The following is a 13897-nucleotide window of genomic DNA, read 5'->3' as shown; positions in this document are numbered from 1 at the left end:
TAGTCATAAGCCAAAGGAGCCGTTGGGTTGGGAGAAATTGGTTCGCGCTCAAGACCGTCTCGCCTGGCGGTCCTCGACCCTCGTCCTTGTGTAGACCCTTCCCAGCAAGCGAGCGCTTTTTACGGGAAGGCGCCTCCCTTACGCTCTTTTTTGGGGGGGGCGGGGGTTGCCACTGAGCGCGTTCCTCTGCCTTTCCCGTTTGCCAAGGAAAGAAACTTCTTCCAGGCACCCTTTTTTAACGGGCAGCCTGCGCGCGTTTCCAGGTGCGCAAGGGAGCGAAGCCGCTGATCTCTGTGAGAAAGCCCCTTGGCCGGGGCTTGTAGCGGAGTGAGAGCAGGGGCAAGCGTGGTGTTCTTGAGGCGTGAGCTGTTTCAAAGGCAACACCCCCGCTGACTTGAATTGACTGTTGCTATCAAGGATTGGAGAAATGTCACAGGCAGTTAAATTATCCATCCAAGAGCAAAGGTATGCATAGCCCCCTTTATCTTACGAGCTATATCAACGTAAACGATGGCGTCCTTGCTGCTGTAGCTGGCTGTAGCACACTTCCCCCCCCGCCCCCAAGTTTCCATAACAATGATAGCAGAAGGAAACAAGGCAAGTTAATCCCTATTGTGAAACCGAAAGGGGACACCTCTTTCACTATCACATTTATCCCTAATTTCATGATTTGGATAAGAGTGGCAGCATTTTGGGTAGGGCTGCAGCCTTAAACACATTAATTTAATTACGCTGCCCAACAGATGGCTTTTAACCCTGTTACTTAAATTCCTGTACCGTCCCTCCTGCCATCATTCCCCTCACTATCCAACAATATGGAGAACAACAAGCTCGAGGGTACTGAAGTTGCTGGTCCTCATGAATATAGAGCCGTCATGGCAAACCTCTGGCACACGTGCCAGAGGTGGCACACAGAGCCCTCTCTGTGGGCACATTTCTCAGGTAATATGACACTACTAACTAGAGCATACAAAACTTTTGCTAGACCAATACTCGAATACAGCTCATCAGTCTGGAACCCACATTATGTATCTGATATTAACACAGTTGAGAAAGTCCAGAAATATTTCACAAGAAGAGTTCTCCACTCCTTGCAGAATACTTTATGCCACCAGACTTGAAATTCGAGACCTAGAAAACCTAGAACTATGCCACCTTTGGTCCGATCTAAGTATAGTATATAAAATCATACATTGCAATGACTTACCTGTCAATAGTTCAACCTTCAGGTTCAACCATAACAATACAAGAGCACACAATAGATACAAACTCAAGGTTAATCGCACCAAACTTGATTGCAGGAAATACGACTTCAGCAACAGAGTGATCAATGTCTGGAATACTCTACCTGACTCTGTGGTTTCTTCCCCAAACCCCAAAAACTTTAACTTTAACCTGTCTACTATTGACCTCACCCCCTTCCTAAGAGGCCTGTAGGAAACATGCATAAGTGCACCAATGTGCCTACCGTCCCTGTCCTATTGTTTCTTTTTTTTTCTTATTCGTATCCATTTCATGTATTCAAAACCATGTTTATACTTATACCTGTTATCTTGTAAGCAATTGACAAATAAAATAAAAAATAAAATGAGCCGTAGCCCCAGCTCAGCTTTGCCACCCATGTGCACGCGCCTCCTGTCAGGCAGCTGGTCTTCGGGTTTCTGGTCTTCAGGGACCGAGGCGCATGCATGGGGGACACACATGCATTGCAGTTTGGGGGTTTCCACACATGCACGTGCTTTGGGCATTCGATGCCAAAAAGGTTAACCATCACTGATACAGAGGAATTTCCTTTGAATTACGTGGAGTTGAGAGTGAACCATGCCAAGTATACAAAGAGCTGGATGAAACCAACTTCATAATCTTTCTGTTGGTTGTTGCACATGTGTGAGGAAAGTGGATAGGATTTTCTGTACATGACCATTCCTTTGAAAATTTTATCAGGTTTAGGAAAGTGTATGCAGGCATGTACTTCTTGTTCAGATACTCACTAATCGTTAAAGCCAAACATTACTTCAATGTATAAATTTACACTTCAGTCCTGAATAAATAAATCAAACATATGTCACGGCTACATGACAGATGGCTCTAGCAGAGAACTGTCAGCTATTTTCACACAGTTTCTACTTATATAGAGAATCTCCCTCTTCCAAAATATCCCCCAAATCTTAAAAAAAAAATGCAAACTAGATTTTAAAAATTGCAAGTTTTATCTCTGTGCACACATACAACAAGAGTCAAGTTAGCTGCTCAATATTTACAGATCTTTTGACATTTACTGAAGAGCAGGAAGAGAAAGTCAAGTCTACAAATATCCTGGGAAATGAGGCTAAAACAATCTTAGGTACATTTCTCAGAAGGTGTATTGTGTTCAGGGGGATTTACTCTCACATATGTCAGTGTGGTTTGGAACTGATCAACATCCTCATTTTAAATTTACTCAGATATAAATCTCCTTGAGTCCATTCCAGTCCCCCCCCAAAGCACATCTTGAATTATGTCCCAAACTGATCAGTGTAACATGAATGCTAAAGGATAAATTGATGGTAAAAGCCACGGTACAGGTAGTCCTTGACTTTATGACCACAATTGAACCCAAAATTTTGTTAAGTGAGACATTTGAGATTTGCCTCACTTTATGAATTTTCTGGCCCCAGTTGTTAAGTGAATCACTGGAGCAGGGGTGCGATTCAAATTTCTTAACAACCGGTTCTGTGGGTGTGGCCTAATTTGTGAGGGGTGGCTTGGTGGTCACGTGACTGGCTGGGCGTGGCTTGTATGTAAATATTGCAAATATTTATGTAAATATTGAATTTTTTATTTAAAAAAGAACAACTTTTACCCAAAGGCAGGCAAAGCAGGCAGGCAGATTGAGTTGCTTGCAGAATCACAGATTCACTCACAGATCTACCTTTCTGCAATCTGCTGCCTGAGTCTCACATAAAATTTGCTTGAACAACGCAGGCGAGTTGGATGGCATGCATGTGAGATAAGGAGTGACTGGGTGGGGCAGGGAGGGGTGGGCAGAGAGGGGCGGGGCCAGCCAGTGGCGCAATTTGCTGGTTCTCCAAACTGTACAGAATGGTAACAACCGGTTCTGTAGAACTGGTCCAAACTGGTGGAATCCCACCCCTGCATTGGAAGTGTTAAATTAGTAACACAGTTAAGTACATCTGGCTTCCCCATTGACTTGCTTGTCAGAACGGTGCAAAAGATGATCAATGACCTCAGGACATTGCAACTGTCATAGATAGGAGTCAGATGCCAAGAGGCTGGATTTTGATCACGTGACCATGCAATGGTGGTAAGTGTGGGGGGGAAAAGCATGTCACTTGTTTTCAGTGCCGTTGTAACTTCGAACGGTCACTAAACGAATTGTTGCAAGTCAAGGACAACCAGTATCTTGATATGAAAAAGCAGACATACCCACAATTGGGCAATATGTTATTTCTGATGTTTAAGGGGAAAAAATAAAGGATGCTTGAGCTTCTACAACATTTCTTTGCTATTGCATCTGGTGCCAGTGTAACTAATCCCAGAAACCCCCCTTCCCATATGGTAGGAATCCAGGTTCAATTTAAATATTCATAAGTTAATTCCTGGGCTGCCTGGACAAATCCCTGCAATTTTTGGGGCAAAGTTTTTCAGAACTGTTTTGCTATTGCCTTCTTCCTAGGGCTGAGAGAGAGTGACTGGGCCCAGCTCATTCAGCTGGTTTCATGTTTTAATGTTGGGATTAGAACTCACAATCTCCTGGTTTCTAGTTATACTACATCAAACCGGCTCTCAATAATTAATTATGTGATTAGCTAAACATAACATGGAAGATTAATTGTGATCATGGTAATTTATTACGTTTCCATATTCCAGTATACTGATTATATGTATCCCATTTTCATTTAACGCAGGATGGCACACATGAAGATGTTTCACTTTTATCCTCATAAAAATAACATAGGTTAAAAGGGAAGATTAGTGATAAGAACAATGTTGCCCTTGGAGATTTATGGCTGAGCTGACTTTGTGCTGTATCCTGCTCTCTAACACTCTTAATATTTCACTGATTTATGATACAAAGAAAGCTTGTAATCTATTGGTTCAACGGGATTTGGGAATATTTAACTCCTCTGACTTTTGCACATATACAGACTCTAGGATTTCATCTCCATCAAAATATATTAGGTAAGTGAAATTCACTTCTATGGAATATCACCATAAGAATATTAAGTCAAAAAGTCCATTTACTGGCAGCAATCTCCTTAGCATTTCAGTGTGTCCACGTCTTTTAAATACTAATTATATGTAGACTCAAACTGACCTTGCAGAGGTTTTCAAATAAAACCTGGGTGATGTGATTTGGCAGTGTTTGAATGATATAGTTTTTATTTCATTTTTTTTACAAATACAAATAGAACATATTTATCTCTATATATTTAATAGGGTTTATATAAGCAGTGTAAAGCTCTTTTCTCCCTACACAAATATGGTATTAATCAAGAAATGGCATTTTCTAAAGAATCACAATATACAAAAACATCAAAGAAAGTTTAAATAACTTCATATTAAAATATAAAACTGATATTCAACTATGATGGAATGAAGAATTAAGATATAAGATCTACAAAGGAACCTGAAAGTTTGTTTCATTTTTCTTTTAAATCAAGATAGGGAGAAAAAAAATATGAACAAAGCTTGATTCATATATAATGAATGCCATTTGCATTCACAGTTCCACAGCATATTAATCCTAAAGAAAACTCTCTGTACAGAGCAAGAAATGTGCTTTATCATTTTTCTGTTAGTTGGAACATCTTTGGTGACATGTAAGTGGAAGGTAACATCATAATATATTGTACTAAATATTTTACTATAGACATATGTCTCAATGTATTATAATAAATGCCCAGTCATTTTTTTCTCCCATGTTTGAATCTTTTAAGTCCTTTGCATAGAATGCAAGGTTTGTTTGTTTATGTGTATTAGCATCACAATTAAAGTAAGACACACAATATTATATAAAATATAAAATATAAAATACAAGATTGAATTATGTACAAGTTAAACAGAGATTGGCCAGAAACTAGCAACATTAATTCCATTCTGTCATGATACCATGAAGTTCTCAAGTGTACACTGATCAGGGCACAAAGGGCAGGTATATATATGTGTTGTTGTCTGCCTGTTACCACAATCACAACGAACAGAAGCCACCGGATAGCCCCATTTGTTCAGAATGTCTCTGGATCTTATTGTACCCATGCACGGGTATTCCAAGGGTCTTCAGACTTGGCTAATTTAAGACTTGTGGACTTCAACTCCCAGAATTCCTGAGCTAACGTAACTGGACAAGAAATTCTGGGAGTTGAAGTCCACAAGTCTTTAATCTGTCAAGTTTGAAGAGCCCTGGTCTATTCAGTGATATCCATACTTTCCAGTTATCATCAGACTCAGATGTCAGATCCTCCATTGGTTCCATCCATGTTGATTCTTTATACCTTTCCATAGGGTCCTCTCTGCTTTTAAATTCTTCAAAGACTTCCATGGACCTAAGGAAGCTTTTCCTGGATTTTAATCATTGATGATCTGTTTGTAGAGCATAGAGAGTATGTTAGTACAACTGGTCAAAGGCAAAATCCGCTCAAAAGTGCATTATCAGGAAAAAAGACAAAAATAAAATAAATTAAGACAGTGTAGAGATGTGATAAGAGTAGCTAAGAAAGAAACTACAACATGGTAATGTTAACCTAAACAAACACATAGAATTCACCCTCTCCTTACGTACCAGTACTTCCACACAAAAATGAATAAAATGCATATGTACATACATAATACATACATACATGCATGCATACTAGTATTTCTGCTTGTAACTGATTAGTTTCATTGTATTGCAGTAAACAATCCTGATCTCATATATTAAACCACAAGTACTATCAGGAATATCAGTCCTGCCTACCCACTAATCTGTCTGTGTCACCTGATATGCCCCCTGCAGCCTCCCCCAAATAGATGCCAAATTTTAATTTATTGTTCAGTCTCATGATAATAGAAATAGGATTCCTTCCAGGCCCACTAAAAAGTAGGCAATGGGGCCATCTGTAAACAGATATTCAGCATTCAGACTCTAAAAGAATGATCTCAGCACACCCAAAGAGACCTTGGCTGAAAGACCAGTAAAGAAATAAAATGGGCGCTCAGTCAGACGTAACAGTATTTCAGTTGTAGTGACAATTGTTGCTTTGATAAAACTCTGTAATACTGTTTTCTAAGTTATTGAATACTGAATTTCTGGAAACTTAATAAATTGGTGTAGTTTTTCTTTACAGCAAACTACATTATGGTTGATTACATAGATAGCCAGATGTGTAGACTGGATTAGGTATTTGCGTCCACTTATTAAGTTCTTCCCAAGGACCTGGAAAAGACAGATGTTGTGTTTGATGGTGTTACGGTATTGTTAAAGAAGCTGTTCTAAATAATGTTGCCTTCTGCAATTGATTAATGATGGTTTTGTCAATGCCAATTATGTACAAATAGTGTTGTAGATGTTTTATAGTTTTGCCTAAAGTGCCTGTTACTATTTGTACCATCTTTACTCCCTTTTGCAACTGTCATTCTACCTCTATTTGCAGGTCTTTATGGTTTGTTACCAATTCCTTCTGTCCTCTTCTGTTATCTTCAGGTGTTGCAGAGTCCGCTGTACAGAAATGTTTGTCTTTCTTTTCAAGAATTGATAAATTTGGGTGTTTGTGGCTGATGATTGTCTGTTTGGATTCTAAAGTCCCAGAGTACTTTATTCTCCCTCTCTCTTTCTCCCCTCCCTTCCCCACCCCTCCCCTCCCCCCTCCCTCCCCCTCTCATCTGGAGAGAGAGACATTCCCTGAGGATGGGCTCCAGCACAAATCCAAAAACTTGGAAAAATAAACCTCTGGTCCCGGTGACCAACTCAGATTATATCCTGCAACCTTATCCTGGGACATGTACATATGCCTTCATTCGCAAGATTGCCAAAGTTGAAATAAAATTCAAAGTCTAGTTCAATCAGGCAGTCATATTTTTTTGAATTTGCCTAAAATGTCTAGGAAAAAAAGTACATGTGATTACATGACTGAATGAAATTATTTACCTTTGCACATCTTATGAAATATATTACAACACAAGTGTCAGGATTATCTTTTCTCTTCCGCTTGTCTGTGAAACCATCTCCAATTAATTGGAGAATATTTGCACTTTAGGTCTCTAGAGTGACAGGTTTATGTTCTGTTCAGTTTCCGCCAAATGATTATTGCTGCCAGTTTTGCTTTACCTTATAGGATGGGGCTCACAAATTAATATAAACCATGGATTATTTTAACGATGGCTCCATAAACAAGCCATGATGCTTGTTCCCCATTCAAGACCTTAGTTTACAAGTCATATAAGAACTTACCATGACATGGGAGCCCACTCCTAAGTTTAAGCCAAAAGCACCCAGAGATGAGTCTTAAATCTTAAAACATTCTTGCATGAATTTGGATAGGGGAAATTCAAGTATCCATACTTCAAAATCCCTTAATCAAAATATAAGCATAGTTATATTGTGATATTTGCAGTTTTCTGAATTTTGTAGTGCAGTTCCCAATTTAATAAGAAATGCCTGCGTTGGCAAAAGTTGTGTGCAACACACACAAATCTATTACGTTATGGAAAATTACCTTCAATAGACTGAGTGTTAGAAAAAGTCAACATAAAAATATGTATGTCAGGAAAAAGATTCAGGAAAGACATAAGCAGCTATTGATGAGGCGAACAAAATAATATTAAGATATGAGCATAGAAAATTGAGGGAACCCTAAATTGTCAGGTTTATCCATATCCAGCTATAGGATAACAGGATACCTGGAGCACCTAACTTCATCTCTCTATTCTATTTACAAACTCCATCTGGGATTCTTTGAGCTGCTTCTTGGTGGAAGTAGATATTTTCTTCTCTCCTTTTTTGGGTAATATCTTATTTACTGAACTCAACAGTTTGCATATTTGTAGAACTACAGAATTATCCTGTCTAGTTTGGGTTTTATACATTTACTGTATATGCTGTGTATTATAAACCATAATTATATTTCTTTACATTGACTGTTGTGCACTGGCTGTATGCCACAAAATCCAGTCAAGGTGTGCAGATTTCCCGTAATAAACATCTATCATTCTCTCCTACCATTTTTGAGTGGTTTGCTGTCTGGCCTAGAGGTGAAAATACTCACCTCCCACTTGGAAGGTTCTTGGAAGATCCTAGGCAGTGGCAGATATTTCTCGATAAGGATACAAAGCGAAAATATCTGCTGCGAAGTCCGCACAGACACCAGGATGGGCATTTGGCCAGTAAATGCTCAGCCCCATTCAGTCACTCTGACTTCAACTTGAATAAAGAAATTAAAGGTCATAAAAAGAAAAAAATATCTCCTACAATTTGTTAAATATATTCTGAACAGAGTTATATTGTCTCTTCTTGTGCTATATAAACCAAGTTTAAAATAAGCAGAAACAGAATTAAAAATTACCCAAATGTGTCTGACAACTCATGATTAGCCAGTACATTGTTGTGGAATAACCAACATGAAAAGCAATTCATGCAATAAGTTTTGAAAGAATATGTTGGACATAACAAGTCTGAATTTCCAGCAATGCTAATTCATTTATATAAATGTTATTTTGTCTTTTTATTTAGACTGTTCAAAGCAGTTTACACAAACAAGATTACACAATAAAAATGGAAAAATGTTTTTTAAATAGTCAAGCAGATAAGTACAATGTATGTATGCATTTTACATAATTTATAGACTGCCCCGACTCTGAGCACTGAACATGAACAAAACCAAAATTAGTATTCAAAATTATGTACTAGAAGATTAACATTGAGTAGGTTGACAGATAAAATGTTTATAGAAAAGTAAAGATGACTTCCCACTGTAACATAAACTGATCAGTTCATTTAATTGAGACCAGGACATTTAATCAAACATTCTTATATCTTTTGCATATGTGGGCTTAATTAGCTAATGCCTCTTTGTTTTTACATTAACCTACTCAGTAGGTAAATTCATAAACAGCTCTAAACTGTCATTTGTTAAACCACAGCTTATTACCTAAATTATAATTTTTTAAACCTCCTTGTCTGGGTGCAAGCATTTACATTACATTATATTACATGAAGGTAAGAGATCAAGTATGACATCCATATTTAGCTTGTCAACCAAAATGAGCCCAATTCCAACACCAAATATTGGAGGAGGAGGGTGCCTTAGAAATTGTTTACAAATTTGAAATTTGGTTCCCATGTTTGGGTTTTTCCCAGAAGTCCTTCTTGAACAGCAGAATCTCTTTTGATATTATATAAATATCTGATTTATGTCACTCCCACCTGGTTTAAGAAAAAAGAAAAATAAGTATTTCTTCTTCTTGTTTTCAAATTTAAGCCACTTTAACACCAGCTACCATAGTCATTCTTCTGTGTACTTTCATTTGTACTTTCTGATTTAGTACTGGGAATATAATCTTGAACCCGGTAGTAGCTGGCCCAGTGACCAAGACATCTGGCTATTATGAACAATATATCAATCCTGAGCGAGGAATAGACAAGACTACATGCAATGCATTATTGCAGAAAGATTCTGCCAGCTTACTACACCATCTGTGCGTACAAAAAAGTGACATAATTTCAATGTAAATGAGTTTTTACAATATTTCCATAGACATAGAGCAGAATCTTTTTTTTTTTTTTTTTACAGAACAGCAGGAATATGTTTACGAGGCTAAATGATGATTGGACGATTCTTTTCAAATATTTACTTTTCTGCTCCCTCTTTTGCTCCCACACTTATTTGACACCCACTTTACAATAAAGCACCGGACAATATAATCACAGTATATTACAAGCCTCCCCAGTGTAATTATTTGTTAAAAGGACAACATTTGGTTTCTACCGAGAACAAATAGTAGAAGGCAGAGCAGCCTGGTGGAGAGACTTATTTTAGCCTCCTAGAAGCCCAAATCAATATCTTAGCTTTTTTTTTCCTGACATACCCTGGGCTGATATATTTCTGGTAAAAATGCTACTTTTAGAAGCAGTCTTCAGCTAAAGAGCAGTTTAGGCATATGTTCTTGTCACAAGTCTATTCAACTTTATTGTAAGGAAATGAATGATGGACATTCATAACAATACAAGAACTAGACCAGTATGGAGAGAAAAGGCAATGGTGAGCCATGTCTCTATTGTCATTAAGAAAACTGCATCATTGTATCCTTACAGTCATACAGAGATAAGTGAAGGGAGTCTATCTTTTTTTTTTTTAAATCAAAGAATATGTAATTTAGAAAAAAAAACCATTATAATATTCTTTACGATCTCCTTCATTCACTAAGGCTAGTTGTAGATTTGAATCTTGAGAAAAGGTCTCTTAGAACAAAACATTTTTTTTTAAAAAAAAAGAGAGGTCTAAAACAAGCAAACTCTAAAATACCTGTCCTATCCTGCCTCCACTGGTAATGAAAAGCTTTTAGAGGTTTGCCTTCATTTAAAATTTCTCATTTTTCTTTCCTTTAGATTACAGCTCTACACTAAGTTAGTTTTAATAAATCTAGAAGGGAAAAACAATGTGGAAGATTATCAGGTCATGTTAGTTTAACCACAGCTGTAACTATTTTATTTTTCTTAAAAGTAAGGTGTGGCATAGAATTTAGGGAATCAGAATTTGCTCATTGCTCTCAACTTATTCCAGGTTATCAAAGGAATGCCTAACATTTAATCAATATTCAAAATTCTGCATTTTTCCTTAGTGTCTATATATTTGAAAAAGAATGATCTAATTCTTGCTTATTACTAAAGAAGGGCATCTGCTGATTACAAGTTTAAAAAGATTACAAGATTAAAAGTTATATCTAATGATCAATTAGTATAAGACCACAGTACTGAGGCAAGAGTGTTACCTTCTTCTTCATCTTGAATGTCAGAGGCTTTTTATACCAGTCCATCCTACAAAACAGACTAAATGACTCTTGGAGATGCAACTTGGTGCTTTTAGAGATTCCAAACCAGTTCAGAGGAACATGTGCAGGGTTTTTGAAGGATAGCAGGATAGTTGTTCAAGGCATTCGATTTAATTTTATTCACAGCGTTAATGATGTAATGTATAGACTTGTGCAAACGGCCACTCAAATTTTTTGAGACAAGGTGCTGTCTATGAACGATGCAATGGACAGTCATAACTCCAGGTACAACTGATTTTAGATGAGCTTGAAATCCGCGATATTGTCCAACCATGGATGCAGCTCCGTCGGTTGCACATGCCACAACATTTGTCAAAGGGATGTTTTTCTCATTAAAAAAACTCTTCAGCCTTTTTAAATATCGAAGAACCTTTTGTGTTGGTGGCTAAATTTTGAGAAAATAACAGTTCTTCCCCGATCTCTTCATTTCCGTTGATGAAACAGACATAAGCCAATAACAAGGCTTCATTTTCATGAATCGTCGACTCATCAATGTGCATCACGAATTCTGTACTTTTCAAGGTGTCAATAAGCCTTTCTTCCACATTAGCAGCCATTTCAATTATTTTTGATACGGTGTCTTTGCTCAAAGGAATCGAATTGCGTGACAGTGCTTGCACTGGGCCCCAACATGGTGGCAACAATCTGTTTCACTGCTGGTAAAATCAGTGTTTCTCCAATAGTGTGAGGTTTGCCACATTTTGCTATCAACAAAGATATTTCATAGAAACAAATGAGCCCCTTGTCGGTGTTGAGTGACGATTTTCTAAATAACTTCTCAACAGTGCTGCGACCCTCAAACTTGGCCTTTAAGGATTGGAAAAATGATAACGGTTTGTCGGCTTTATCCTAATGAATTCTTACCAAATGGTCTTTCAGTCAGGAAGGCTTCATCACTTCATTTGAAAATGTTTTCTCACAAAGAAGACAAAATGGAAGCTTTACCTTGGAAGGAGATAGAATGAATCCCAATTTTAGGTGTTCCATCGAATATTGGTGACACTTCCTCTTCTCGGCTATGTTGAGAGGTTTTTGAAATGAAAGGCACTAATTGCAAATTAAATTTTCGGCTGCACTGGAACACTATAAAACACACGTGGACGTTGATAAACCTAGTTTCAACAGTTGACATCACAGGGGACAGCCACTCAGCATGCAATGTTTCGAAAGAAGCGCTCACCCTTCCATCACTGCCCATTCTGGCCAATGGTGTGCCACTTTATGGGTAGAGTGATAGAGGCTGCTGCGCAACACACATGAAGATGAGCAATGTGTATTCACATATGTACGGCGTTCTGTACTGAAGCTAGCTGGAGGAACATTTTAAAACACAGTTCAATCCACTAATAGCAAGTGATCTGATGTTTTTGTACGACAGATATACAGCAGTTCACTGTACTAAAAAAGTCTCAAAAGTGTCCCCAAAACTTCTCACTCCATTGCCCCCATATCACCCCCCTTCCATTTCTTCGCTCCGCGTTGCCCCTTTTTGTTCCATTGCCCTCCAGGTTAAGAACCACTGATTTAGACTAAAGAGCCTAGTGGAGGTTTAAAAGAATTTAATGAGGAAGGTGCACTGGCAATGCTTCAGCAATTTAAAGCCAGTGATCTTTCTCATGTTCTGAACAAAAGTGCCTTTTATGTGAGCATCATGAAAACATATAGACAGTGAGAAAAACAAGGGACCAAAGTGACAAATTCCAGCAAAGGGCCAGATGAAGCTAAAATGTAGGCACTTTTGTGCAGAACAGGTTATACCCTTGATATGACTGCTGGACACAGGAAATATGGTGGTCCTCGAGAATGTGTCTATTCAAGACAACAGCCTTCTGTTGGCACTGAGATATTTGTAGATAAAAATTCCAAGGGACTTTTTTAAGGATGAACTTATTCCATTTTTTGAAAAATATATAGAGCTATTTGGGTCATCATTTTAATGATGGATCCCTTGACAGGTCTAAATAGAGGCTCAGGAAGCTGTTAAACATGCTAACAATCATGATATTTGTTCTGGAAAATAGATTAGAACATATATCTTTATGCCAATAATAGGCTCTTTGTTGTCTGTATTCCTAACAGCAAAACCAAGGAACAAATTGCAGAAGAGCTTAGCAAAGTAAGCGAGGGTCTCACAGATGTAATATGATATCACCAACCTGATGACAAAAAAGTAACAGAGCTTTTGTCTTTTGCATATGAAAATCACAAAGCAGCAGCTCAAGCCAGCATAGATTAGGGGCGGGGGAGGGAGTAAAGGGTTAGGTTAATGTTGTTACAGTTGAATGAACTGACTCCACAGATGATCCAGATTCTGAAGGAATGGCAAAGATGAAAGTGTATGGATCCTTGCAAATCCAGTCCCAAAAGAAGTACTAGAAAAGGCTTTCAGTAATTTTGGAAAACTGGAGGGGATGAAAAATCTGAGATATTATGCTTTTATTCATTTTGGTGAGTGTGATGGTATTCTAAAAGGGAGGCAGGAATGGCAAAGATTTAAATATGGAATAGAATATTCTTAATTGGCCAAGTGAGATTGGACACCGAATTTGTCTCCGTTGCATCATCTTTCAATATACATACAAACAGTAAAGTGATGAGATACAATCATAAATCATAAGATACAACCAACAAAGTGATAGTCATAAGATACCAATAAGAGTAGGTAATAGGAAGTATCAGAAGGATAATAGAAATACAAATCTTGATACATGTTTAGATATCCTTAGACACAGTGCTGTGGAAATCGTATGTTTAGCAGAATGATGGCATGGTGGAGAAGGGGGACTGTCTTTGTATCTAGTTGTTTTCGCATGAATGCCCTGTAATGCCATCCTAAGAGGATGAGTTGAAACAGTTTACGTCCATGATGTGA

At 37.9% G+C, this 13897-nt stretch overlaps 1 pseudogene; it reads left to right on the top strand.

The window, feature by feature from the left end:
• The first annotated feature begins 12127 nt into the window (after window positions 1–12127).
• On the top strand, window positions 12128–13544 carry LOC113412752 (heterogeneous nuclear ribonucleoprotein Q pseudogene; annotated as a pseudogene).
• The last annotated feature ends 353 nt before the right edge of the window (window positions 13545–13897 follow it).

This window comes from Notechis scutatus, chromosome 4 (assembly GCF_049901735.1).
Source record: "Notechis scutatus isolate UNSWTSFEM ecotype Mainland chromosome 4, rNotScu1.2, whole genome shotgun sequence".
In the NCBI taxonomy this organism is placed as follows: domain Eukaryota; kingdom Metazoa; phylum Chordata; class Lepidosauria; order Squamata; family Elapidae; genus Notechis; species Notechis scutatus.
The sequence above is the reverse complement of the archived record's forward strand: the minus strand, read 5'-3'. Positions and strand labels throughout refer to the sequence as shown.